Here is a 27,924-nt window from a genome sequence, read left to right as displayed (position 1 = left end):
AAAGAAAATAACTTTTCTCCACCCCACTTTTCTTCTTCTTTGATTGTTTTGGAAGTTTCTAAATGAAAAGAGTCTAATGACTTTTAGACAAGCAGATTTAGATAAACAGATTAAAAAAATAGAAAAAGATACTGTTGAAATAGTCTGTCTTTAAGGAGCTATATCAAATTGCCAGCTGAAAAATAATGACACCTGGAACTTTCAAAGAAGCATGATGAATATTCATTATACATTTCATGTCTCTTTATTAAATATGTGCAGCTAAAGGTGATTACCTCCATTAACATATTTCAAATAAACAGTGGTAAGGCTAAAGAGGATTATCAACAGCTCATATAAACTAAAAGGTTCTCTAAAGCAGTGTGCCATTCTTCCTCTGATCACACCAAGGAGAAAGATGGCATCTGGGAACAAAGTCATTTCAATTTGGTTATTCTTAATATGTTTGAGAAAGTTATTTCTCATCAAAACTAACAAATGAACACTTAAGCTAGTTGCTAGAACATTCCTAGGTTTTTATGAAAAAACTTGAAAATTATTACATAAGAATAAGCAGCAATTCATTATTAGCTTTTTTTTTCATTAAAGCAAAGGCATTTTGCTTATATATGTCTGAGAAAAATAACATTTATGGTGCATAGCTATCCAACTTTGAACATTATACTCATTCAGTTTCCCCAACTTGGTATCTACCATTATGATGGACAGAACTCTACAAACTAACAAATCAAAAGGCAGTGCTGAAATAAGATAACATTTTGTGCATATAGCTACTCTTTTTTGTCTTCAACCTTGTTATAAAGGAGACTGAAAACATTTGTGTCGAGCCCCGTGGGCTCGACATCACGAGGGGAGCAGGGGAAATGCCGCGCAAACCGCCCGCCCGAACCTTCTTGCTGGAGCCACCCGGGAACAGCACATCCAGCAGTCAAACGGCCGCCAGCTACCATGGGCAGCTGCACAAGTCCCACGGCCATGCCACCGACGGGCAGCTGTTCTGGGGCTTTCCGGCACGTCTGCATCAACAGAGCTGCCGAAAGGACCCACAGGCAGTCAGACTGGCAGCCGCAACTCATCCTGGGATTATCCAGCTGCCTGTTCCTCGACGGGGGCGTCGGGTGGCTCAGAACGAAGTCCAGACAGCGGGGAGCTGTTAGGGGGGCTGTAAAACTGACGCGCTGGACGGTGGAGGGGAGCACGGAGGAGGGGTGGGGGAGCACGAAAGGGGGGATAAGGGCATACACTCACCTGGAGTCTGTGTGGGAGCTCAGGCACAAAGGGCAGGGTGATGTGCAGAGAGCTGGGAAGGGGGCGGGTTTTGAGCGGACTCAGCCGGATGCTGGTTTGCATGGGGAGGGGTGGGGCTAATCACCCCCAATGTATAAAAGACGCATTGGGACGGCTAGCTCCCAACGCTGACTTTGTATCTGCTAGGATTTTTCTGAAGTAAAGAAAACCTCGTCGTCACCCGTACCATGTTGTCGTCGTTCTTTCAGCGTGGATGGCTGTGACAGTAAGTCAGCGTTGCTTACAGCATTTCCTCGTTGCTGTGTTCTGCTCTGGACTTCGAGGCAACTGACATGGCCGAGGGAACCCAGGGGGCTGTGCTTGCTGTGGAGGGAGAGGAGCCGGCTGGGGCTACAGCGCCTCTGGACATGGGGGAGTTGGCAGAGGCCCCACCTGTAGTTCGGCCCAAGGTCCGGGACCCTTGCCCAGTGGCTGAAGGCATTGGGACCCAGGGGCTGACTGCTCAAGCAAAGACTGGGGAATGGTGGCTCAGTTCTGTACTGGGACAAATGGAGACTGGGCAGGAGCGGCCACACAGGCAGAGGGGGCCATTGTTGGAGTGGAGAGAGCGTCGCATTACCGATGAAGAAGGGGAGGAGTGGAGCTACTCCACGGCTCCAGGGAATTATACCACAGACGTCCTGAGGGACAGGTTCAGGGAGCCTCGGCCATGGACCCCCATTGAACCCGAACCGGACTCTGGCTGTTGGTCTCAGGACAGGGCTGGCCCTGTGCAGCAGAGCCAGGCCCGTTTCCGCCTGGCTAGCCCCCATTTTCGGGCTCCGCAGGGTTCCGGCACCCCGCAGGGGACCTCACCTTCGTTGCCGGGCCCCGCAGCCACACCAGGTCAAGGGCCCGTAGGGGCGGGTGCTACAGGGGGTGGTGGTGCTGCGCTACGCCCGGGGCCACCGGCAGGAGTGCTGGGTTGGCAACAACCAGGGCCCATAGCGCAAGGACTGGGTGCTCCAGCAGGACTCTGGGGAGCACCAGCAGCGTGGGGCCCGCCACCGTTGCCCATGACTTTCAATGGCCACCCTGACCGCCTGGCCCTCTTCCTTGGTCACATGATCCATCATCTGGACATGTACGGCCCTGTGTATGCCTCTCAGTGGGCGATGGTGATGGCAGTCACAACAGCGCTGCAGGGGCAGGCTGCGGCGTGGGTCGCTAACCTGTACAGCGACCGTGCCAGAGAGCTGGGGGATGTCGGGTTGTTCCTCGAGACATTGCGAGTCCGCTTTGAAGATGTTACCCGGGTACAGCGGGCTGAAGCCGAGATAGTTGGGCTCCGACAAAACGGCCGGCCAGCAACGGAGTTTGTCCGGGAGTTCAGGGAGGCGGCAGGCAAACCTAGCTCGTGGCTGGAGCGGAGGTTGATCCATTATTTCCGGGCTGGGCTTGACGACCACCTCCAGAGGGCCTGTATTGTCCGCAGAATCCCTCCCAGACTCCAGGAATGGTTCCGGTTCGTGGTTGAGCTGGACGTTGGCCTACAGGGCTGCCAGCGGCGTGCAAAACCTCCAGCAGACCCCCGACAGGCTCTGCAGAAGCCGCAAGGGGAGGGGCAAAAACCGGCGTCTCCGATGCAGAAACCCACAGTACCACCGCCCCGGGCCGCTTTTTGCTATTTCCGGTGTGACCAGCCGGGGCACCGTGTAGCTGACTGTCCAATGCCGGCGCCCCAGGCGGTGGCAGGAGCAACCCCAGCACGGGGTGTAACTCCCCCACGGTTTGTGGAGCGCTCTCGAGCCACCCGTCAGGCTTTGGACACAACGCCCAGGAGAAACAACCAAGCGGAGACTGAGAGGCCAACGGACGTGGACCTAGAGGTTTACGGGAACGGTGACGGACAGGAGGAAGACCCAATGGTAAGTGCACCAATGTGCCCTTTCACGATCCCAGTAACACTGACGAACCCCAACATGGGTGAGGCACTGGGATTCAGGGCCTTAATTGACTCGGGTAGCACACAGTGTCTTGTCAGTCAAGAGGTGGTGGCCAAGGTGGGTGTTGGGGTGGTGCGACTGGAAACCCCTATACGCTTCCAACAGGTGGATGGCTCCCTCTTGGGGGGAGCACCCATCACGCATGTAACAAAACCCATACGCCTGGGCATGGGGGAGCACTGGGAGAGGTTACGGTTCATTGTGGTACCCTCCATGACCGAGGAGGTGATCCTGGGTCTCGCATGGCTGGACAAGTGGGGCCTGACCATCTGGTGGGGGGGGTGATGACACCTTCGACTTGGGGTTGGGCCCCAACCCCCTGACCACGAACCCGTGGGGAAAGACAGACAGCCATGAAGGACAGAAGAAGGCTGCAGGGCCGGATCGGAGGTGCAGGTTCCGCCAGAATATGCCGACCTCCTGGAGGTCTTCGGTGAACAAGAGTGTGACCTTCTACCACCCCATCGGGCCACGGATTGCACGATTGAGCTGGAGCCGGGGGTCAGGTTGCCCAAGCCACAAATGTACGCCATGGCACCACGAGAGATGCTGGAGCTGCGGTGTTACATAGACAAGAACCTGGCACGGGGCTTTATCCAGCCTGCTCGCTCATGTATGGCAGCACCCGTTCTCTTCAGAGAAAAGAAGGACGGTGGGCTACGACTATGTGTGGATTATCGTGGGGTCAACGCGGTGTGCGTTGAGAACCTGTACCCACTGCCTCTGATGAAGGACATGTTATCCCATCTGGCCAGTGGGAGGGTGTTTATTCGCTTGGACCTGCGGGAAGCGTACTATCGAGTGCGCATCAAAGAAGGCGACGAATGGAAAACAGCGTTTAACTGCCCACTCGGCAGTTTTCAGTTTCGTGTGATGCCGTTCAGGCTCCAAGGGGCTCCCGCGGTCTTCATGCAGTTGATAAATCAGGTACTGCATGAGCATCTGTACAGGGGGGTCCTCATGTATCTCGACGACATACTAATTTACACGGAATCCATGGACGAGCACGTCACTTTAGTGCAGCAGGTATTACAGAAACTCCTAGAAGCTCGACATTTCGTGTAAAACTCACGAAATGCGAGTTCCATACCTCCCGTTTCGACTATCTGGGCTACTGGATATCCGTGGCTGGAATCGCGATGGACCCCAAGAAAGTGGAGGCGGTACAACAGTGGCAAGCCCCAGGAACCTGACGGCAGCTGCAGAGCTTCTTGGGATTTGCCAACCTCTATAGGTAGTTCATACCGTCCTTCGCCACGATCGCACTGCCCTTAACGGATCTGCTGCAGACCAAACAGCTGACAGTGAAGCCACGTCCAGGCTTACGGGTGGCATTGACCGCCGAATGTCAAAGGGCTTTTGAGACGCTAAAGGAGTTGTTTGCCAAAGAGCCCGTTTTGTTGCACCCGACCCTACCATACCATTCATTGTTCAAGCAGATGCCAGCGACGTGGCGGTGGGTGCCGTTCTCCTGCAGCAAAATAGTGATGGGGTGCTACAACCATGTGCCTATGCTTCCAAGAAGCTGTCAGCCACCGAAAGGGCCTGGGCCATCTGGGAAAAGGAGGCCTTCGCTGTTTGGTGGGCGTTGGAAACGTGGTGACATCACTTGGAAGGGGCGGAGAAGTCCTTTGAGGTATGGACGGACCACAAAAACCTGGAGGCTTTGCAGTCACCCAGGAAGCTGGCTCCAAAGCATGTTCAGTGGGCGCTGTACTTCAGGCATTTCAAGTTCACCCTGAAATATGTCCCAGGGGGGAAGAACTTTCTAGCGGATGTGCTCTCGTGCCTCCCTCAATACGATAGCCGGCGGGAGGAGGTGGTGCAGGCTATTCTTCCCCCGTGTGAATCGGAGGTGATACAAGCCGTAAAATCCAGGGCCGTCAACGACCTGTTGCAACTCATAAAGGATGCTCTAAAAGAGGATATCTGGTTGCAACAACACCCGCACCTCCTGACCCTTTGGGAGGGTCTGGCCTGGTACCGGGACAGGATGTACGTGCCGCAAGCTCTTCAAGCGGATGTCCTGTTTAGGTGCCATGATGCCAAACAAGCTGGCCACTTCGGGTTCTGCACCTCTCTCGGCGACAGTTCTGGTGGCCGGGTATGAGATGTCACGTTGAGGAATATGTGTGCCAGTGTCATACGTGTGCTACCACTAAACCCCGGCCTGGTAAACCAATGGGTCTTTTACAAGCAGTGGCAGACCCCTGTCGGCCATGGCAGGACATAGCCATGGATTTTATTGTGGAGCTGCCGGAGAGCCGAGGGTATAACCACTTCATACCATGCAAAGGATTGCCAACAGCCCGGCGACTGGCGTGGATGTTTATAACGCACATCTACCGCCTACATGGCGTGCCCAGGCATATCATCTCGGACCGGGGGGTGCAATTGTCTCCCATCAACCCGACGGACTGGGCGGACCTGCTGGCATTTGCTGAGGTAGCCCACAATAATGCAGTGCACAGCAGCACCGGCTACCCTCCCTTCACGGTGGTGTCAAGGTATGACCCCAGGGGTCGGCATCTCCCTGCCAACCCAGGGAGTGGATATCGCAATTGGAAGGGGTGTGGAAAGCAACCAGAGAGGCGCTACAGAAAACGGCCGGTGTTATGAAGGAACAGGCAGACAAGAAGCGCCAACCCTTTCACACCCCTGGAGTCGGGGACTGGGTGTATCTGTCCACCAAATATTTACGTCTACAGATACCAAGTAAGAAACTGGGTCCCAAATTCATAGGGCCATTCCAGGTCACCCAGGTCATCAACCCGGTAATGGTACGACTCAGGTTATCCAAATTCCTTGGCAAGGTACACCTGGTGTTTCACGGCAGCCTGTTGAAACCGGCATCCGTTCCTGTGGGGTTGGGGAAGGGGGCCCCCGGTCCTGTTCGTAATGGGCACTACGAAGTGCAGGACATCCTTGACTCCAGGGTGCGGAGGGGAAGGGTACAGTACCTGCTATTGTGGAGGGGATATCCGGCATCTGAGGCATCATGGGTGGCGGAACGGGACGTCCAAGCAGCACGGCTACGTAGGGCATTCCACCGTAGGCACCCAGACAAACCTGGGGGGGTCGGATGGAACCCGTCGCCCATATTGGTGCCTGTGTAACATCTTCCTCTTGCCTTCCAGGTGGTGCCCTGGTAGGAGGGGCCGCCTGTCAATCCCCGTGGGCTCGACATCACGAGGGGAGCAGGGGAAACACCGCGCAAACCGCCTGCCCGAACCTTCTTGCTGGAGCCACCCGGGAACAGCACATCCAGCAGTCAAACGGCCGCCAGCTACCACGGGCAGCTGCACAAGTCCCACGGCCATGCCACCGACGGGCAGCTGTTCCGGGGCTTTCCAGCGCGTCTGCGTCGATGGAGCTGCCGAAAGGACCCACAGGCAGTCAGACCGGCAGCCGCAACTCATCCTGGGATTATCCAGCCGCCTGTTCCTCGTCGGGGGCGTTGGGCGGCTCAGAACGAAGTCCGGACAGTGGGGTATTGTGGGGAGCTGTTAGGGGGGCTGTAACACTGACGCGCTGGATGGTGGAGAGGAGCACGGAGGAGGGGTGGGGGAGCACAAAAGGGGGGATAAGGGCATACACTCACCTGGAGTCTGTGTGGGAGCTCAGGCACAAAGGGCGGGGTGACGTGCAGAGAGCTGGGAAGGGGGCGGGTTTCGAGCGGACTCAGCCGGATGCTGGTTTGCATGGGGAGGGGTGGGGCTAATCACCCCCAATGTATAAAAGACGCGTTGGGACGGCTAGCTCCCAACGCTGACTTTGTATCTGCTAAGATTTTTCTGAAGTAAAGAAAACCTCGTCGTCACCCGTACCACGTTGTCGTTCTTTCAGCGTTGACGGCTGTGACAATTTGCTTTCTTTTGCAACTAGCTGCAATTTGTCAATAATGCCCTACATGGGAATTATGATTAATTTTAATACTGATATATTATTTCTCCAAGCCAAGATAAAGCATCACAAGCTGAAATGAGCCAAACTGAAGACTAAGCATGTCTTTATTTATTTATTTTTAGATTAACACAGATAACAATTTGTTTATTGAGGAGAAGTAAACAGTGGAAAGAGGACACAGAAAAGCATGAGTTGAATCTCATTAATTTTGTACTAAATCTATGTAATCATAAGTCCAAATTCAGTCAAAGTCTGATGGTTCTTCTTGCATATCTTACAATAAATCAGTATTTAACGTATCAGTGAATGTCTTGATACTTAGCTGTCACAGAAAAAGAATTGATATCACTCATGCAAACACAATTAAAAATATGATATTTCTCTCTTTTGACAAAAGAAACAAATCACATATCACAGTCTTGACCCAGCCAATGAATTTGCTTTGCTGGTTAAAGCCAAATATTCATATAAAACATTGCTTAGTATTTAACAGAGTCAAATACTTCTGGAATGATGGCAATCATCACTTTTGATTATGTTGGATTAATTGAAACTTTAGTTTGATCCTGCAAAGAGGGTCATGGAGATATCCCTCACACATTTTCATACAAGAGTCATTTAGCTTTTAATGCACTGTGAATGCGTAGTGTTGCTTTATAATGAGGAAGTATGGGAGCATATTTACATTTTCCATTTATTCTCATTATATCTTGTAACTTCTGATGTAACCAAAGAATGATAAATAGAATAACCATTAAATGCTATGTTTTGGCATTTTATATTTGTCCTTCAATGGAGGAGGAGGAGGAGGAGGAGGAGGAGGAGGAGGGGGACTGAATCAGAGAAGAGAAAAATGACTCTGAACCATGTTTGAGAGAGTGTGTCTTTTTTATCCCAGCAATCTACTATTGTGCTGTTTAGTTCCATTCTCTGAAATGTTTGGGAGTTTTCAAGAACATGTCTATTTGTCAGCCCTCATGGGTAAACCACAAAGAAAGCATGACCTTTATTATAAGGCTACAATGAAGTCTGTAAGTCTGAAAGTACAAACACTCTCTCTCTCTCTCTCTCTCTCTCTCTCTCTCTCTCTCTCTCTCTCTCTCTCTCTCTCTCTTCCTTGATTTACAACCATTTGTTTCATGACCATTCATTTAAAAATATACAGAGTAAAATAAAGCAATATAAATACAAAAAATATATACAAAGTAAAAATATATACAGGTAATTCTCTACTTGCAACTATTTGTTTAATGAGCATTCAAAGTTACAATGGCATTGAAAAGCAAAATAAAAACTGGACCCATTGTCAGAATCCATTTATATTTCATTTCTAACTATCTTTTCTGTACAAACCCAAATCTCACCCCCCCCCCTTGGATTCTGCCATTCCCAAGGAGGAGAGGGAATAAACATGGGTGTTTATTGCTTTCACTTCCTTTCTTTAGATGTAACTTTTTGTTTATTCCACCTGCCTGCTTTCCATCACAATAAGATCAATGAGGGGCATTTCCCCTTTCATCTTACAGGCAACTAAGAAACGGGGTGGGGGAAAAAAAACCCTCTGGAATCTGGTTTGTTTCTCCGGATGGAATGTGAGGGGGTGGTAATGATTCTGCTACGAATGGACTGATGTTCTCCTTTTCTCACGAGGGGCTTACCACATGGAACCTGGCTGATCCAGAACTGACTGAATAAACTGTGGGGTGGGGCTTGCTTGGGGACATTTAAAAATATTGATGTGTGAAGGGATTTCTCAGATCCTGTCTTTTATACCCTCTATCATCTATATCTTAGTAAAAGTTCCTGCTTGGATAATCTTGTCTCCAAGAGTCTTCCTTTCTTAAGATGTGGATTGAAGTGGGTTCTGACATTAGACAGGATCTGCATTAAGAGTCAACCTGGAAAGAAGAACCCTACCAGGGGACTTTGCAAAAAATACAATGTCTAACGACGAGGCAGGGAAGTAGGGAAACCCCATGGAAAGCAAACTTTCCCCCCGACTGAAATTCCACCAACTATTGGAAGCTGAAGTGTCATATTCCTCCAGGGAAGAGGTGGTGGAGATGCACAACCATAAACCGCGGTGGTTGATGGATGTTGGAAGGAAAAGCAAGTGGGAAAAGGCATCGAGGAAAGTGAACCTGATACGGGGCAGCCACCAAACTGAATGGAAGCAAGAGATTGGAGAGCGCCCTGCATGTCAGCAAAGAGGACAGGAGTTATGCACCATATGCATACTGGATCCTAGAGAAAGCTATTAACCTGATGAAAAAACCCTTGGCTCGCTAAGGGAGGAGAAACCTGAGTATTGCAGCCACACCAGCACCTTGAGCTGCAGCTGGAGAGACAGTGCGGGGGATCTGGAACCTGTAGCACTGGGGGTGTCAACTGAACCTGGAGCTACCACCTCAGCAGCATGCACCTCCCTGCTGACCCACAGACGGGGATCAGGATGGGGAACAATACTGCCAGCAGCGTAGGCACTGATTCATTCAAAAACTCCCGCCTCTGGAAGTGAACTTCAAGGGGGAGCCGCCATGCTTGGGTTTTTTCCTAACTCAAGTCCTCAGTATGGAAGAATACAGACAAGACATCCCCAGGGACAAAGCCCACATCCGCATTGTGCAATCCACCCTGGACAGACTGGCTGCAGACTGGGTGGTGAACCTGCATGACTCCAACGTCCCAGAACTCTGTGCATTATCCCATTAACCATCTCAAAGTGAACTCACATTTGAATTGCTACATTGCAGCTGATAATAATTTAATAACTTATTCTTTTGCTCCTTTTCGATTGCTAAGCCAAGAGGGAACTCTCTGATGGCTTTCATTTCAGAAACCACCCAACCTTTATCCTTAAATTTGTCCTTCTATCTGTGACATTTTATGTATTAATTTTTTCTTGCAATTTCTCATATACTGAAGCACCACACTCTTTTATATAAGGTGCTGATCTATTCATTTTCTATGCTACACATTGCTTATCCAAGTCATCTTTTTCTTTGTTAACTGCTTTCTTTGAATAAAAAAGAAAGATATTTTCTTAAATATTAACTCAGTGCCAAAATGCACTGGGTTATACACTAATATATGAGGGACATGAATCTTTCCCAGATCCATCAGTTGTTATGAAAAGTGATTCTTATATTACTACTAATAATTCTACATACTTGTGCAGATCTGTGTTTTCATTAGAAGAACTGTGTGCATATACAAGTCAAGTGTAGGAGGTAAACTGAATTATTATCTTTCTTTTGAATCTAATAAAGCATATTCTGAAATAATATATGCTTATGTTGCAAGAATCAGAAGGCAATTATTCCATGCAGATAGTTAAATATGGCATTTCTCCAAAATATGATTTTACAACAATAAAGGTTAGATTTTGTTTTTGCCTACTCATCTCAAAAATATCATTGCATGTCACTTCAGTCAGAATAGAGCTGGAAGGGACCTTGAAGGATTCCTAGTGCAACCCCCTGTTCAAGCAGGAAACCGTATATTATTTCAGACAGGTTTCTGTCCAGTCTCTTCTTAAAACCTCCTGTGATGAAGCACCTACAACTTCTGATGGCAAGCTGTTCCACTGGTTAATTGTCCTCACTATTAGAAGTTTCTCCTTAATTCCAGATTGCTTCTCTCCTTGATTAGTTTCCATCCATTGTTTCTTGTCCTGCTTACAGGTGCTTTGGTAAATGTTGACCTCCTCCTCTTTGTGGCAACTTCTCAAATATTGGAATACTGCTATCATGTCACCCCTAGTCCTTCTTTTCTTTAAACTAGTCAAACCCAAATCCTGCAACACTTCTTCATATGTTTTAGCCTACAGGCCTTTAATTATCTTAGTTGCTCTTCTTTGCACTTTCCCCCAAATCTCAACATATTGAAGAAGTCCAAACTTCTTCATTTCTGCTTCTTAATTATGAGCAGAAAAAGGTTATTTCTAAAATATGTGGCTCAAATGAAATAACTGCATATCTTTTTATTCTCATTACCTAGGAATGAATGAATTAATGTGCCTTACATATGAATATAAAAATGTATTTATAGGTAACTGCATTTTTCTATCGGTCTGTCTGTCTGTCTGTCTGTCTGTCTGTCTGTCTGTCTGTCTGTCTATCTATCTATCTATCTATCTATCTATCTATCTATCTATCTATCTATCTATCTCCAAGCTTTTAATTTCCCTCTAATGCCAACTCTATCAAATATACACAGAATGTGAATGAGTGGATATAATTTATATCTCATGTGAATATTTTTTTTTAGCTCTACTCCATTTATTTGACAAATAACAAACATCAATTATTTGCCACATAATAGATAAGTACCTGAAACCTGAATCATTATAAGGTATTTACAGAAAGGCACAGAAAGATGATTCAGAACAACTTAAAATTCATGTAACACAATCTGCAATCTAAAGGCTTTCTATATTATGGTAAGGTGATTTGTCCTTGTAAAGAAGCAAGAATTTGGATTCTTCACTGCAAAAAGATAACTGCAATCAGATGAAACATCACATTCTGTGCATGTAATTACACTGGTAAGTAAGGGCGAGAGGTTATATCTGTAACATTCACTGACAAAAAATGTATCCTAGAATGTATTTAGTAACACAAAAATCTAGGCTTTACAGAATAGGACTAATCAGGTAGATTATTCAACACAGAAAAAGAAATCAAATAATATTTTTATTATATTTCAGGGAATATGTGTCCTTCCTTGTGAAGAAAACAATAGTAATACCAGTGGATTATGAATTCTGCTAGATACACAGGGATGTAAATAAGCTTGAGATACTTCTTTATGCTCACCTCAAGAAGAAATGAGCTGCAGATACTCTAAATTCTGTCTGGAAAATGACTCAACTGTTTCCTGATATAGGTTTTACTAGGTTGACATGGATAGAAATTGAATGAGTTCTAAGTGAGTCTGGAACAAGAAAGCAATGCTTATTCTGAATCATGGAATTAGTACCCATGGAAAGAATTCATTCTTTGTGAATACAATGAAAACTAATAGCTATTACAAGAAATAAAAATATTGGGAGGAATAGATGAATGAATTTGAACCCAAGGAATCAAGTACATAAATATGATAGAGTAAAACAAGAAAGCTATCAGACTATGTCTGGCTATCAGCTACCAGAAATAGGAATCAAACAAATCCAAAACAACAGCTATGAAGATTAAGATGTTATATGTATTGCACACTCCTTTCTATATCATATCAGCCTTTCAGGTTTTCCACAATTTTCAAAATGCATTTATAAATTTTGTAAATTAACAAAGATGCTCTGTATATTTCCTTGAGCATTTCATTGTTTAGCAAGATTCTGAATCTCCACTGAAAATCTTTTGACTATATCCACTAATAAATTCCTCCCCTCTCTCTAAGCCTCTGACACTCCTATGTAGCCTCAGTTGGATTAGAATAGATCACAATGAAGTGACCTGCATGTGTGTCATAATGCAAAGCTTGATAAAGGAAAATAATGAGTGAATCATACACAGAGGAATTTGTGTATGTGAATTATGTGTAATGTGCATGCCTTAGAACAGGCTCTGAAAACAGGCTATGAAAGTCTATTTGGGAAAAAAAACACCAGTTCAGATAGTTCAAAATAGTGAAATGCTTCCTTTTGTGTCTCAAGGTTGGTGCAAGCAATTTCATGAACTTGAAATGAATAGATATACACTGTAAACCTTATAGATAAAATTAAGAGCTCTGTAACAGTTTTGTTGCAGATTTTCCACAAGTAAAAAAAAAGTTAATTTCAAAGGAGGCAGTATCTATCACTCTAAACCCTAACTGATTCAAATTAATCTTTGATTCAACAGACTGTGAATTATACACAGATGAATTTGTAACAGGTCAGGGTTATGTGTAATATACTTTGCTTTGGAAGATGCACGAATAGAATGCATATTTTTTGTAACTTAGAGAGTAAGACTTGGCTGGAATGTCCCTCCCTGCTTCATTCTGCAGAAGGCATAAAATAGAGTTAACATGTATCAAGGGGAAATGAGGGCAGAAATAAAGAGATGTATAAAGAATAGGATTCTTCTGTTTCATATAGTACACAGAAAAACTCGCTAGTAGAATGTGAGTAGAAATTAGTCAAAAAAATATTTTGGGAGGAAGAGTTCAGCCTGTAATTGGCCTCCAATTCCATAATGAAGCTGGTTTCAGAGCAGGGCTAATAAATTCTGATAGTCTGGTATGATCATCATGATCAGCCTTGTTTTGCTATTGGTATTAGAAAGGCAGAAGGCAATTGAGAATAAGGTAAAAATAAATTTTTAAAAATCGCATATAAGCAAATGTACAATAATAATCATTAGTTATTATTTAGAATGAGGAACAAATCAATGTTGAATTCCCTCTTTCTGTCTTCCACACACAAAACAGATATCAAATTATATCAAAAATGTTACATAAAATTCTATAAGCACTCTTTCATTTCTAGAATGCTCTAGTTGTTTAAAGATAAATAAAATTCTTCAGCTTTAATGCCTTGGTTTTATAATAAAGTGCTTTACACTCCTAGCTATTTAGGTTGCAAGAGGCATTTTAAAGAGAACAAAAGTTACTGCATAGATCAATGACAACTGAATCACATTCATAGTTCAGTTGACTTTGCCCATAAAAAAATAAAGATTTACACATCATTTACAGATTGTGTAACAAGGACTGTACAATTCTATATAATAGGATAACTAACTCCCACAACTATTAAATCAATGAGCTCATTCTGTTGAAAATCAGTGGCTCAGGATGGGAAAAGATACCCAACTTTTTTCCCCCACACCACAAAGCAGAAAAGCAAACCAGTCTACTTTTAACAAATAGCAATGTCAAGAAAAAAGAAAGCAATCATCACTTGGAGGAGAATTTAGGAAAGCAAAACAAGTTGTTTGGCACTTTAATGGAGATCATGAAAAGCAATACCATCAAGTCTTTGGAAAGGGAATGAATCTCAGTTAAACTGTGCTACAAATGTGCAAAGACTATCCTATTTACTCTATTTAAAAATTCACAGATAGATATTTATATAGTCAACACATGATGGAGTTGCATATAGAAAGTCTATCGCAAACAGACTATAAGATATTTTAGCAGTGTAGCAGAGCTCTGAAACAACAGCATGATGGACCTGCTTTCAATCATAGCCTTTTGTTGGGTCTAAACAAAGACATTATATACAGGTAGGTTCTATATAAACAAAATAATTTATGCTTTGTTGTAGTGCTAACAAATGACAATAACACTGAGACTTATTTTATATTCCCTTTGGAGGAGGATGGGCAGATAGAGAATAGTATAAAGAGACAAAATATCCAGAATGACATAATCATATCAGAGAGGATTCTGGGAAGAAGCTGAATAATGGAGGTTCTCATTAGTAACTAAAGGTTAAAATGACTTAGACACCTTTGATAGCAATTGAAAGTAGACTTTATTCTATCTAAAGTAAATCTGGTTGGTAAATTTGACCTGGACTGAGAGTGTGCAATTGGTAGAGTGCTTGATAAAACTCCTAGAGGACAAAACCTGGAGGAGAAGAAGAATGGTGAAGGGGAATAGCATTGTGAGGCACTGTTTCTCAATCTTTGCAACTTTAAAATGTGTGGACTTTCAGAATTCCCCAGCCTGCATGCTGCTAATCCTAAGGCTGGGTTGAAAATAAATGGAAGAAAAATCAAAAGTTTATCTGCCACCAGCTAATTGCTAATCAGCTCTTTATTCTGAGAGTGATAGTAAAATGTCAACTAACTTTGTTAAGACATTTCCTTAGACCTAAAATGATAAAATTAGGAACTGAGGAGAAGAATGCAGAGGAATGCTCACATGTTAGGCTTTAGTCATATGGTGTGAAGATTTGTTTACCTTGAATGCTTTTGAGAACAAATGCAGGTATGGAGGAAAAAATGGATAAAACGCAAGAAAGGCTTTGCACTCACTGAAGAGGTTTTTTTTGTGTTTTTTTTAAAAAGTTAGCCAGGAAAAATGAAAGTGCTTGAATCTTCTTGTAATGTCTATGGAGATTCCCAGTCATCCAGGTCATGGCTGTCCCGAAGGTGTTTTTTCACGAGGCAACTGGACTTCCTTGTTTTTCTTTGAAGACATTTCACCAAGAAGCTTCTTCAGCTCTGACTGAACAGTGGTGAATGGAAGGATTTATATTCCTTGATTTATATTCCAAGGAATATAAATCCTTCCATTCACCACCGTCCAGTCATAGCTGAAGAAGCTTCTTGGATGAGAAGCTAAATGTCTTCAAAGAAAAACAAAAAAGTCCAGTTGCCTCTTGAAAAAACACCTTTGGAATCTTCTTATAATCTTTGCCTTTCTTACTATTTCTAAATAAAATTAAATTTAAAAAACAAACAAACAGAAATTTCGGTGGTTTGAGCTGTTTCACTCAGAAAATGCCCCCACTGAGAGAGTTTTAGGAAGGTCCAAAATGGGAATCAAATAGGTTCAGATCTACATGAATAGCATTTCCTATCTACTTCATGTTAAATTCATGAAAACTTATTCAAAGTTATCCTTTTCTACATTGGGAAATGGACTTTGGCTAACACACACCCATACTACAAATCAGCCATTCAGGAAATTGTATTCTGACAACAACATATCCATTTTTGCTGATAAATATTTGAAACCTGCAAAAATATCATTTTTTTGAACATTTCCAAATAAAGTTTACCATTCCCTTATTGTTAATGACTGACATGTCATTAATATAAATGAGTTTTGTTGAAAGGTGTAAAGAAGATAGAAAAGGAAATTCTACTCAGCAAGAAGAAGGAAGGGAGAGAAAGAAGAATAAAACAATTTGTAGAAGTTATTAAAATATTAATCAATAATTCACAATATGTTTAAAAATAATAATTCAATTATTCCACAGTAACCACACAGCAGCCTTTGCAATTTGTTTCTCGGTGCCTATGATAAAGAACATATAATGTCCTTCAATAATATAATAGTCAATACAGAATTGGTATTTCTTTTAAAATGACAAAACCACCTACTTATAAGTAATGTATTTAGCTTCTTTTGCAGAGCTTCAGGGCTTCCAATTTTATGGTGACTGAAGATATAAATTATGGGGTTTGTATTAATATGCTTTATTTATTTCTTATAATAAGTTCAATATAATTTCCAATCTCATATTCCAGTTTACAATTTTAGTTTGAATACATTCCTCATAAGTATACTAACATACAGTATAAGGTCTAGAGATGGCAAGAGAATAATCATATACAAAAGTTTTATAATTGTTTATTTATTTTCTTGTTCATTGGTTATTTGCAATGGTAGCATAATCTTTTATTGTTACAAATTAACTCCATGTCTGTGTATTTGAGCCAGCCTTGACTAATGAATTAGTTCCTGTAGTTTTCTTGGCAAACTATCAGAAGTGGTTTGCCATTACTTCTTTCCTAGGGCTAAGAGAGAACAGCTGGCCCAAGACCACTTCCCAGGCTTCATGCCTTAAATGGAACTAGAACTCATTGTCTCTTGATTTCTAGCCTATTGCCTTAGAATTCACGCTATATCTTATGATGTCTTCAAAAATCCAGCAGGAAGAAAACATCAGATATTAATCCTGTCAAATCTGCAAGTGTTCAGTCAGCATATCTCATTCAGAAGTTGTAATCTTCCATCCATACCCAATAACTGAAATAGTTTTCCATTTGTTCCATTTCAGAGGAACAACTCAAAAACCTTACATTGGAACCTGAAGTATATGCAAATAATTCTCCATTTACAAATGTTTTTGTTTTGTTTTGTGGAGAAAAGCTTGAGAGAGATATTGCCACTCTAGTTTTTCTTAATCGGCACTTGAGTTTCTAAACTTATTTCATATGGGTTCAGGCATGGTTTATGATAGGCAAAAAATAGCAATAGCATTTAGGCTTATCTAGTGCTTCACAGCACTTTACAACACTGTCTGGGTGGCTTGTATATTGCCACCAACAATCTGCGTGCTCATTTTACCAACCTCAGAAGGATGGAAGGCTGAGTCAACCTTGAGCCCCATCAGGATCAGACTCCAGGCTATGGGCAGAATTTGCCTGCAAAACTCCATTCTAACCACTCTGCACCAGGGGTCCTACTAAAAGGACCTTTATCAGAAGAAGAAAGTTATGTGTATTTCTCCTTGGTTTCTCACTTTTGTCAACTTTGATATCCTCTTGGAATCATTCAATCATTCAAGATTGAGAAAGACAATGTTTTCATATTAAGCCTATTCTCAGAGAATAATACTACAATAGTGTGTCTTAGACTCTGGCAGTTATATTATGTAATATCTGGCAGTTATATTATGTAATACAGCCTTGGTGGAGCAGTGGGCTAATGCCTCCTTAAGTAACACCAGCTGCCTGCAATTAGTGCAGGTTCGCATCCCACCAGGCTCAAGGTTGACTCAGCCTTCCATCCTTCTGAGGTAGGTAAAATGAGGACCCAGATTGTTGGGGGCAATAAAGCTGACTTTGTAATAATGCCGCTTGGGGTGTGTGTGAAAGCCCTAATAAGCAGGCATATACATAGAATGAAGGCTACTGCTAAGCTTGTAAGCCGCCCTGAGTCTTCGGAGAAGGGCGGGATATAAATGGAATTAAAATAAAATAAATAAATAAAATAAATATCTCAGGACACAATTTTCTCCTCAAAATTGTGGAGGAGTAGCTCATGGATTGTAAACTAAATGCACTCCATGAAGTATTTTACAGCCCCCAGAATTGTCTCCTGACTTACAACTACTTTAAGCCATGTACTACAAACTGTGGTTTACTAAAGAATTGTGGTAGCAAACCATTAATATATGTGTTGACACAAGCATTAATCACTTAAATGAATGAAGTTTTTAAATATGCATTTTTATACACATAAGCACATTTTGTACACTAATACATATATTTTGGAAACACATTTCTTGAGACATAGTATTTTTTCCAAAGCAACATATTATCCTTTGAATATTATTTCTACCATGGATAGATTTTATGTGCACTTATCTCCATTGTTCACATTTATTTCATGCAATTTTATCTATTATGCGGGTTTTAGTATGCATTAATTTTCTGGAAAACTGCATTGCAAAACTCAGAAAAAGAATGAATATGTAAAAATAATTGTGCTTCAGGTCATATATTGTTTCAGGAGCTAGTACTGGGTAGTATGTTTACATTAAAATTCAACACCAGAAAGATTTTCTTCCATTCCTGTTAATCATAAACAATCTAAAGATTAATCTTTAGATAATAGTATCTCTGGTAGGTTTATAAAATTTCATTATGTCAATTTTAATCATTCTTTTTATTATTTATATTTTTAATGTGAAAAATTGCTATGGAAGGCTGCCAGTATAAGTAGAGGAGCTGGCTTATTATTGTATGTATTTCTTTTTGTAATAAGAAATGTCCTTTTACACATTTTTTTTAACTTTATGGAGTTTTTTTTTTTAATCTGAAAAAGAAGCTGGGGATTCTGCTAAGTCTTTTTTCCCCCTTTTTTTCTTTCTTTCTTTTTTTGAATATCTGTGCAGGAGATCTGTGAAATTCAGAAGGGCTGCATATTATCGAAAGTTGTTCGGTTTTTGGAAGAAAAGTTTGACTTAGAAGATAGAAATATACTGTACTTGACAGGTAAAATAGAACAACAGGAGGAACAGAGACAGCTGAGAATAAAAGAAGAGATGAAAAACAGTTGATCAAATCCCTATGTGTCTTTGCGAACAGAAAAAAGGGACAGCAAGAGGAATGGATAGAAACATTTAAAATAAGAGTTCATTTCAACAAAGAAAGGAAGGTTTTTCAAGAATCTGGGGATCTATCTTATTTTTGCTGCAAAGGATTAGGCCCATGGTCTTGTGATATAGACAGACTGAAATTTGTCTCAATGGGATTGTCCCAGTTTTCTTTTGTTGGCAACTATTCTGACCTAGCTAGGAAGGTTAGCAAGGATATAGTCTCTCTGTCCTCACCCCAAACAAGGAAGTCCTATGCCTGTAGAGATCACATTCCAAAAATGTGATGTGAACAACTGAAGCTGCAGTTGTCATATGGCAGCTACTGTATGTATATGTAAAAGCATGCAAATCTATATGATCCATATTCTGTTCTGCAAAAGAAGAAGATTGAACGTAATGAATTTCATATTGAAGCAAGAGTATTTCAGAAAATGTGCAGACAAAATGGTTTAATCTAACTCATAGGAAGAATGATAAAGCACTTAGAAAAGAAGATGTAATCCCTCTGAAGAATGTTGTCAGAAACTCACAGAGATGATCTTGGGGAGATAAGAGCTGGAAAACATACATTGTGAGGTGGACTCACAATGAATCGTTAAAGGAGCTCCCAAGCAAAGGCAGAACGCAGAGATGCAATCATATTAGTTTTATTCAAGATAGATCAAAGAGAAAGAAATACTTGGCATGAAAGCATTCATGCCTGCATGTGAGAGAGAAATAAAATAAAACAAAACAAGCTAGGATTACATGACTAAAATAGAGGTTAGGAGTAGAGATAGAACTGGAAGCTGGAAAATGGAGAACAAAGAGCAGCCCCTCGTGCAGAGGTATTTATGGGGGGTCTTGGCCCCTCCTTGACCATAAAACTCTCTCGCCAATGGGGCTGTGGGTCTGGGACCCTTGGCTCATCAGTGGAAGCAAAGAAACCTCTTTGCCTCCATCTGATGACCCTTTTGGGGAACTGCCAATGGCTGGCACTAAACATCTAACATACATTATGCCTGTGAAACAGAGAAAGCTTGAGAGAAAATATCAAGGTTCTCTTACTATATCCATAAAGTAATCCTTTGGTCAGACTGGCAGATTTCATTGTAAATGTGAATAGTGATTGAAGTAGCCAAAGGACCACTCGGGACGACAGGTTGCTTAACTAGGATTTATTTTAGAACAAGGCAAAGAACAGAATAACTTGTCCGGCTTTTATAGCCGGCAGCTGTCAGTGTAGTCCAATCAGGATCGTTTCTTTTGGCGCCGCGTCTAGCTGGACCAATCACCGCCGTCGCGTCTTGACAGTTCTTCTTCCCGCATGGTGAGCCGGCTTCGGTGTTTTGACAGCCGCGAGCTGTCAAATGGCTGCGCCTGCGCCCTGGTGGGGAACTTTGACAGCTGTCAAAGTTCCCGCGTGTTTCCCTGTCAGTGGTGTTTACCTCATAGAAATAAGTGGAATAAATGGTTCTAACTTGTTATTAACGTTTGTATATATACATTACACCCCTTACCCCTCCCCTGGATTGTTTCCTCCCCCTTGTTGGTTGTTGCAGCCGGCCCATTCATAGTCCCTTAAATATGCTGGTGCTCTTCTGTTTCTATTAGAACGTCTTGGGGGTGGTGCGTTGTCGTGTTCCAGTGGTGGTATGTTCTCTTGCTCCCCTTCCTCCTGATCTGGTGCCGGTATGATGTCTAGGGGAGGTGGGGGTTGGCTGTCCGGTGGGGGAAGGTCTGGGTGGTGTTGTGGTTGTCTTGGCCTGAGCTGATCTATGTGCCGTCGTAAGTTGCCTTCAGTAGGCGTGTGTATTAAATAGGAAATGGGTCCTGTTTGTTGTAATACAGTCCCTTGGACCCATTTGTTTTTGGATGTGTATGATCGTGCCCAGATCATTTGCCCAGGTTTAAATGTACGGGGTGGGGGGGGTGATCCGGCTCCGCAATGTAAGTGTCGGGATGCAGTCTGTCGAGCCGCGTTATTAGTCTCCTTCCCCATCTTAGCTCCGCTGGAGTTTTGCCGGTTGCCGTACAAGGAGTTGTATGTTGTGCCATCAGGAACTGGCTGAGTCGTCGCTGCCAGTTCCCTTTTACGAACTTTTTTAATGCTTCTTTAGTCGAGCGCACCATAATTTCAGCCATCCCGTTCGTCGATGGGTGGAACGGTGCAGACGTGACCAGCCTAATACAGTTCTTCATAGCGAACATCTGAAATTCACGAGAAGTGAATTGTGGTCCATTGTCTGAAACCATGGTGTCTGGGAGGCCGTGGGTGGCAAAGATCTTCCTAAGGGCTTGTATGGTGGCCCCTGAAGTAGTTTTCCTAAGGGGGATTACTTCTAGCCATTTTGAGTAGCTGTCAACTATTATTAGGAAACTCTGCCCCTGGATTGGTCCTGCAAAATCTAGATGTATGCGTGACCATGGGTTTTTTGTTGTTTCCCATCTATGTACTGGGGCCTGGGGTGGTTCACTTCTTGTTGTTTGGCAGGGGTAGCAGCCTCCCACATATTTTTCTATATCCTTATCTATGCCTGGCCACCACACATAACTTCTGGCTAGAGCTTTCATTTTAACTATGCCTGGATGTCCTTCGTGTAGGGTGTCTAGTGTTTGTGCTATGTTTTTGTCTGGTATCACTACTCTGTTCCCCCACAGAAGGCATCCCAAGTGTGATGACATTTCGTTTTTTCTGTTATAGTATGGCTGGAATTGTGGGTGTGGATTTTTGGCTGGCCATCCTGTGGTTGTCCACTTAAGAACCCTGCTCAGTACTTTGTCCTTAGCTGAATTTTTAGCTATGATTTTAGCAGAAAGGGGGCAGTCTGGAAGTTGTGATATTGCCAGAATGAGCCCTGCAGGCGCTGGGTCAGTATCCTTGCTCTGAATAGGCAGTCTGCTGAGGCAGTCTGCGTGTCCTAATTCTTTCCCTGGTTTGTGTATCAATTTGTATGAATATGCTGACAAGAAGGTTGACCAGCGCAGTATTCTTGGTGATAGAATCTGTGGGGTTGTTTTGTCCCAGGTGAATATCCCTAGCAGGGGTTTGTGATCCGTGAATATAGTAAAGGGTCTGCCATAGAGATAGTCATGGAACTTTTTTACCCCAGCGACTATTGCTAGTGCTTCTCTGTCGATCTGCGCGTAGTTCCTTTCAGCTTTTGAAAGTGTGCGGGAATAAAAGGCTATGGGTCTTTGGGTGCCATCCTTGTATAGGTGACTTAACACCGCCCCAATTCCATAGGGAGATGCATCGCAAGCGATGCATACTGGTGTGTCTTCTCTGAAGAGTGTGACAGTTGAACTATTACAAATAATATTTTTTAATGACTGGAAGCTATTTTCATGCGTTTTGGTCCAGGACCAGGCAGTGCCCTTGTCCAGGAGCCTGTGGAGAGGTTCGGCTATTGTGGCTTTGTGGGGAAGGAAGGCATGATAGAAGTTTAATAATCCCAAAAAGGCTTGGAGTTCTTGTTTATTTTTCGGACTGGGAGCTGTTTGAATAGCTTTTAATTTTTCAGTGGTGGGGTGGATGCCCTGGGCGTCTATTTTGTACCCTAGGAACTCTGTGGTTGTGACTCCGATGGAGCACTTTTCTCGTTTTAGTTTGAGATCGGCTTCTCTGAGCCGGCTCAGCACAGCTGACAGTCTGTCAGCTAAGTTTGCTTCGTTTTCTCTGGCGATGAGAACATCGTCGAAATAGGGGCAGACCCCGGGTATTCCTTTTAAGGTTTTTTCCATGATACCTTGGAAGATACCCGGGGCTGCCGATATGCCGAATTGAAATCTTTTCACTTTAAAAGCTCCGCGGTGCGTGACAATTGTTTGAGCTTCCGCGGTGTCATTTGTGACAGGCAGTTGCAAGTACGCCTGCGTCAGATCACGTTTTGCGAAAATGGCGCCGGAGCGGATGGAAGCGAGGACGTCCCTCACCGCTGGCACCGGGTAAGCATGGGGGCTTAGAGCTAGGTTAAGGGTCGCCTTATAGTCTGCACATAATCTAATTTTCCCGTTAGGTTTCATTGGGGTGACTATTGGTGTCTCCCAGCTTCCCCCTTCAGTAGGTTCCAGTACCCCTAGTCTTACGAGGCGTTCTAATTCGTTCTCTATTTTTTCTTTGAGAGCAAATGGAACCCTCCTAGCCCTTATTTTTATGGGTTGGATGGTTGGGTTTAATTTTAAGGAGATGGGAGGGCCGGTGTATTTCCCCAGTGTGCCATCAAAGACGTCTGCATACTTGTTGCAGATGGCTTCAAGGCTTGAGGCTTGCACTGTGTTTACCCCAGTAATGGCGATGCCCAGGGGGCTGAACCAGTTCAGCCCGATTAGATTGGTGCGGTTTCCTGGAGTCACTAAGACTTCTAGGGGTCCCTTGAATTTTTTGTATTCTACTGCGACCTTAGCCTTCCCTTCTAGTGGAATGGGGTTTTTTTGGAAGTCTGCTAGGTGGACCTGGGTTTTTTTAAGGGGAATTTCCCTATGGCTCCGTTGGCAGATCTCCTGATACGTTTTAAACGATATTAAGGAGACTGCTGACCCGGAGTCCACCTCCATGTTGCAGGTGACTCCTTGAATTTTTACCCTGATCTTTACTTTTGGGCTTAGGCTGTGCACCTTATCTATTGAATCTAATTCAAGGTGCTGGTTATCACCTATAAAGCCCTACATGGCCTGGGTCCGGGATATCTGAGGGAACACCTGCTGCCGGCATCAAATGCCCTTCGCCCAGTGCGCTCCCACAGGGAGGGTCTGCTCAGGGTCCCGCCGGTAAGAGACTGCCGGCGGGTGACACCCAGGGATAGGGCCTTCTCGGTGGGAGCGCCTGCCCTCTGGAACCAGCTGCCGGTGGAGCTGAGAACTGCCCCCGACCTTCGATCATTCCGCCGGGGCCTGAAGACCTGGCTCTTCGAGCTCTCGGGCCCAGACTGAGGAGGAATTTTTAATTTGGGGTTCTTTTTAACTGACTACAGGGTTAATTTAATATTTTTTAATTTGGTTCTTAATTTTTGTATTTTGGATTTTTAATTCCCTGTAAACCGCCCTGAGTCCTCAGGGAATAGGGCGGTATATAAATATAACTAAATAAATAAATAAATAAATAAATATTGTTTCTACTAGGTTCCCTGGTGTTCCTCCCCTGTTGACATGGGCGGTTGGCCTACCTGGGGGGTTAGCCTCCAGATCATGCACATTGTCGTGGGGCCGGCTTCGGCACACTGGCTTGATGTGGCCGGTTTTACCGCAATTGTGGCATTTTGCGTTTCGGAACCGGCAGCTTCCCCTGGCATGGTTGCCCCCGCAGCTGGCGCAGGTAGCCCGTTGATCATGTCGTGGTGGCGGGGGGTTTCTGGCTCTTTGGCGGTCTGATGTGTCGTTTCTTCGCTGTTGTCGTCGCTCCATCCTGCGTTGTAGGGCCTCTCCATCTGTGAAGTCTACTGACTCGTCGCTGTCACTGAAGGTTGCGTTTTTTCTTGTGGTTGTATTCATAGGCCATTATTTCTCGGGTAAGTTCGGCTAGGCTCATGTCGGGCTTTGATGTAAGTTTTTTCTGGAGCCGTTCATCCCTCAAGCCTATTACCACTTGGTCCCGGATGCGGTCTTCCAGGTCAGGAAAACTGCAGTTACGAGCGGCATGCCTGACCCCGGCGATGAAGTCGTTTGCGGGCTCGTCCGGTCGCTGCTTCTTCTGGGCGAATTGTACTCGCCAGTACAGCTCTGAGCGAGCTGGCATGTAATGTTTGTTGAGCTGGTCGACCAGGTCCACGTAGGAGACTTCTGTGATGGGCACCGGGCTGAACAGCCCGACGGCGGCGGCGTATACCAGGGGCCCACTGATGTACAGGAGGGCAGCGGCCTTTGCTCTGTCGTCGGTAATTTTACTGACGAGGAGGAAACCTTCGACCTGTCCCAGGTGTGACTGCCATCTCTCCGGATGGCGGGTGTCGAATTCCCTCACACGCCCGAAGTTGGCCATGTCGTCCGGTCCTGGGCTCGCTCCGATCGGAAGTTAAAACTTCCAGTGACAGCTCTTGGCCGGGAATTCCCTTCCTCGGCCGTGACTTCAGCTCCGGAGCGATCCCATCCTCGTCGCCAGTGAATTAGCCAAAGGACCACTCGGGACGACAGGTTGCTTAACTAGGATTTATTTTAGAACAAGGCAAAGAACAGAATAACTTGTCCGGCTTTTATAGCCGGCAGCTGTCAGTGTAGTCCAATCAGGATCGTTTCTTTTGGCGCCGCGTCTAGCTGGACCAATCACCGCCGTCGCGTCTTGACAGTTCTTCTTCCCGCATGGTGAGCCGGCTTCGGTGTTTTGACAGCCACGAGCTGTCAAATGGCTGCGCCTGCGCCCTGGCGGGGAACTTTGACAGCTGTCAAAGTTCCCACGTGTTTCCCTGTCAGTGGTGTTTACCTCATAGAAATAAGCGGAATAAATGGTTCTAACTTGTTATTAACGTTTGTATATATACATTACAGTGATAGGAGGGTTTGAAGTATAAAGTAGAGTTGCTGCAGTCCCCATTTTTGTACTGCTAGACAAAGCTTTCAAACCCTGTCCAGAATGCAATGGATTTTATTGCTACATAATCCATTCTCAAAAATGAAGTCCTTAATTCTAGCCTTAACCTCCAGTGTCAATCCAGTAGGGCAGAGCTAGGCATGACAATATAGGGCATGGGGTAGGCAACCTTGGCTCTTTTATGACTCGTGGACTTCAACTCCCAAAATTCCTCAGTCAGCCATGCTGGCTCAGGAATTCTGGGAGTTGAAGTCCATGAGTCATAAAAGAGCCAAGGTTGCCTACCCCTGATATAGGGCAATAACCCTTGTGGCTGAATCAGTTGTATAATGAGATGTGCTTCCTTCCAGCTAAGCAGAATGGGCTGCTACTGCTTCAAAGTCCAGGACTATTGCTTCTTGACTTTTGGGAAAGAAAGAAAGAAAGAAAGAAAGAAAGAAAGAAAGAAAGAAAGAAAGAAAGAAAGAAAGAAAGAAAGAAAGAAAGAAAGAAAGAAAGAAAGAAAGAAAGAAATATATTTCACTGTAGATGCTTTATAGTCTGCAACACAAAGGGTTAGAGCCTAGGGAGTGTAACATGTCCCAGACTGTCTGATTTTCTACTGTCCTTGTCCATGAGTAATGATCTTTTAAATGGTTCCTTTTAAAAATAATTACGCTGCTTCAGTAATTTGTATTGGGTTTCTAGCTCACCATACTGCTAAGTATGCTCTCATAAGGCTGAAGGGACTGTACTTCCAGACAAAAAGTTTGTCCTTGACAACAAGTGTAAGAATTCTTAGAGTTGGTATGAAAAGCAAACTCTTTCTTTAAATCAAATTTGAGTGAAATATTTCTACTATCCTTGTTCCAGAGTACAATAATGAGAGTCTGATGTTGATGCCTCTTGTATAATAGATTTGGGTTGGGGGATGTTTGAATTACTTTAAAACTTCATAAAGCAACACTTTTCCTTTACTCTATAAAGATTCTGAGCATGGTGAGAAGTTAGTGGTATTGAAGTTGCCCTGAAGTCTTTTGCTGTCTTCACCAAGACGGAAAACACTGGGGTTAAAACTGAAAAGCAGAAGTGTCATGGACCAGTTGGTATATCAAATTCTCTATTGCTTAAGAAAGCCATGCCATCTACATAGTTGAGGCCATTCAAACTAGCTGGCTTCCAAACAAAGCATGAATAGGGATAGGTATCATGGGTTAATGGTAGTGCACAAAATCTGAGGCCAAATGGCTTCAGCAGATAGGGACTTAGTGGACTGAGAATAATACAGTGATTTTTGGGAAACAAGGCATGCCAGAATGAAATTCAATTGAAAGATCTTCACTAGGAAAAAAAGGACAGTTTTACTCCCAGGATGCTGAAACTTGTGAAATAGGCTCATGATGGCAATACATCCAAAAGCTGGATGCTGTAATAGCAGGGAAGATCTTCTGATAATATAATTATGCAGGGAAGGGGAAAAATAATGAAAAAACAAGAAGAAAAAGAAATAAGAAAGGCAATCATCTCAGTGAAAAATGAACTAACATTGTCATGGCAATAAATAAATAAATAAAAGGATTCCAAAGCAGCCACAACTAGCTACATGGGAAAATGTGGGAGTCCTGACAAAACTTGTCTATGTGACAGAATGTTCCAAACATGGCTGTATGCAAGCATATAACCGTGATAAAGAATTGATGGATGTGTAACAATTTCAATGATTGAATTGATTTTAAATGCCTAAAACAAAGCAAGTAAGATGACAGAAAACAGCAGATTATATCACAACAGCAAGGCTGAATCAATGGACAAGATAATCGGCATTGGTGGATAAAGAAAGTCAACAAAACCTGAAGGTTATAACATTGGTTGTCAACAAGATGATGGTCCCTGATTGTGGCTGACACGGATTACAAAGAAGTTCACAAGTAAACTCCCTCAGTATACAGTATTATGAGAATACATTACAAAAAAATCCAACAACAGATCATGCTCTCAAAATAAAGAGATGCTTTGTCAGAAATGAGCTTATCTAGGGCAACAATAACAGAGACAGTTTTCTCACAACAAGAGTAAGGTTCTCATACATTGCACATAAATAGTATGGTCCCAAACTGCCAAGAAGATTACACGATCTTTTCCAGCTGCAAATGTTCAAAGGATATTGTCTCAGAGTGTAAACAATGGACCCCTCCAATTAAAAATGCCACTGAAGTAACTATACTCAGCTAAACTTCTGCTAATTGTGAATATGAGTCATGTTAGAGATATGATTGTGCAAGCATGAGACGAACATATCAGTACTACATAGAATATTATTCATAATTTATATTTTAATACTATAGTTTTGCAGTAAATGAGGTCTTGTCCTTATAACTGGATTTCAGATCCAATCTCTGTGGATCCTTGATTATTCTATCTATTTAGCAAATTAAAATTGCATGTAACAGCATTTCCTCAGTGTGAATTCTGGATTAATTTCCCCATTACTGTTATATTAAGGAAATTGTGTCCTTATTTAGTATTGCATCCTCCCA

The 27,924-nt window shown here is 43.6% G+C and overlaps 1 protein-coding gene across 2 annotated transcripts in view; it reads right to left on the bottom strand.

Annotated features, from left to right (window-relative positions):
• BRINP3 (BMP/retinoic acid inducible neural specific 3) overlaps window positions 1-27,924 on the bottom strand; it is a gene marked incomplete at both ends in the record, with an annotated part of 482,128 nt that overhangs the window by 144,327 nt on the left and 309,877 nt on the right. The window lies entirely within an intron of this gene.

Source organism: Vipera berus (assembly GCF_964194415.1).
Source record: "Vipera berus genome assembly, chromosome: 3".
Lineage (NCBI taxonomy): Eukaryota > Metazoa > Chordata > Lepidosauria > Squamata > Viperidae > Vipera > Vipera berus.
Note: the sequence above shows the minus strand (reverse complement) of the source record. Positions and strands in the feature narration are given on the sequence as shown.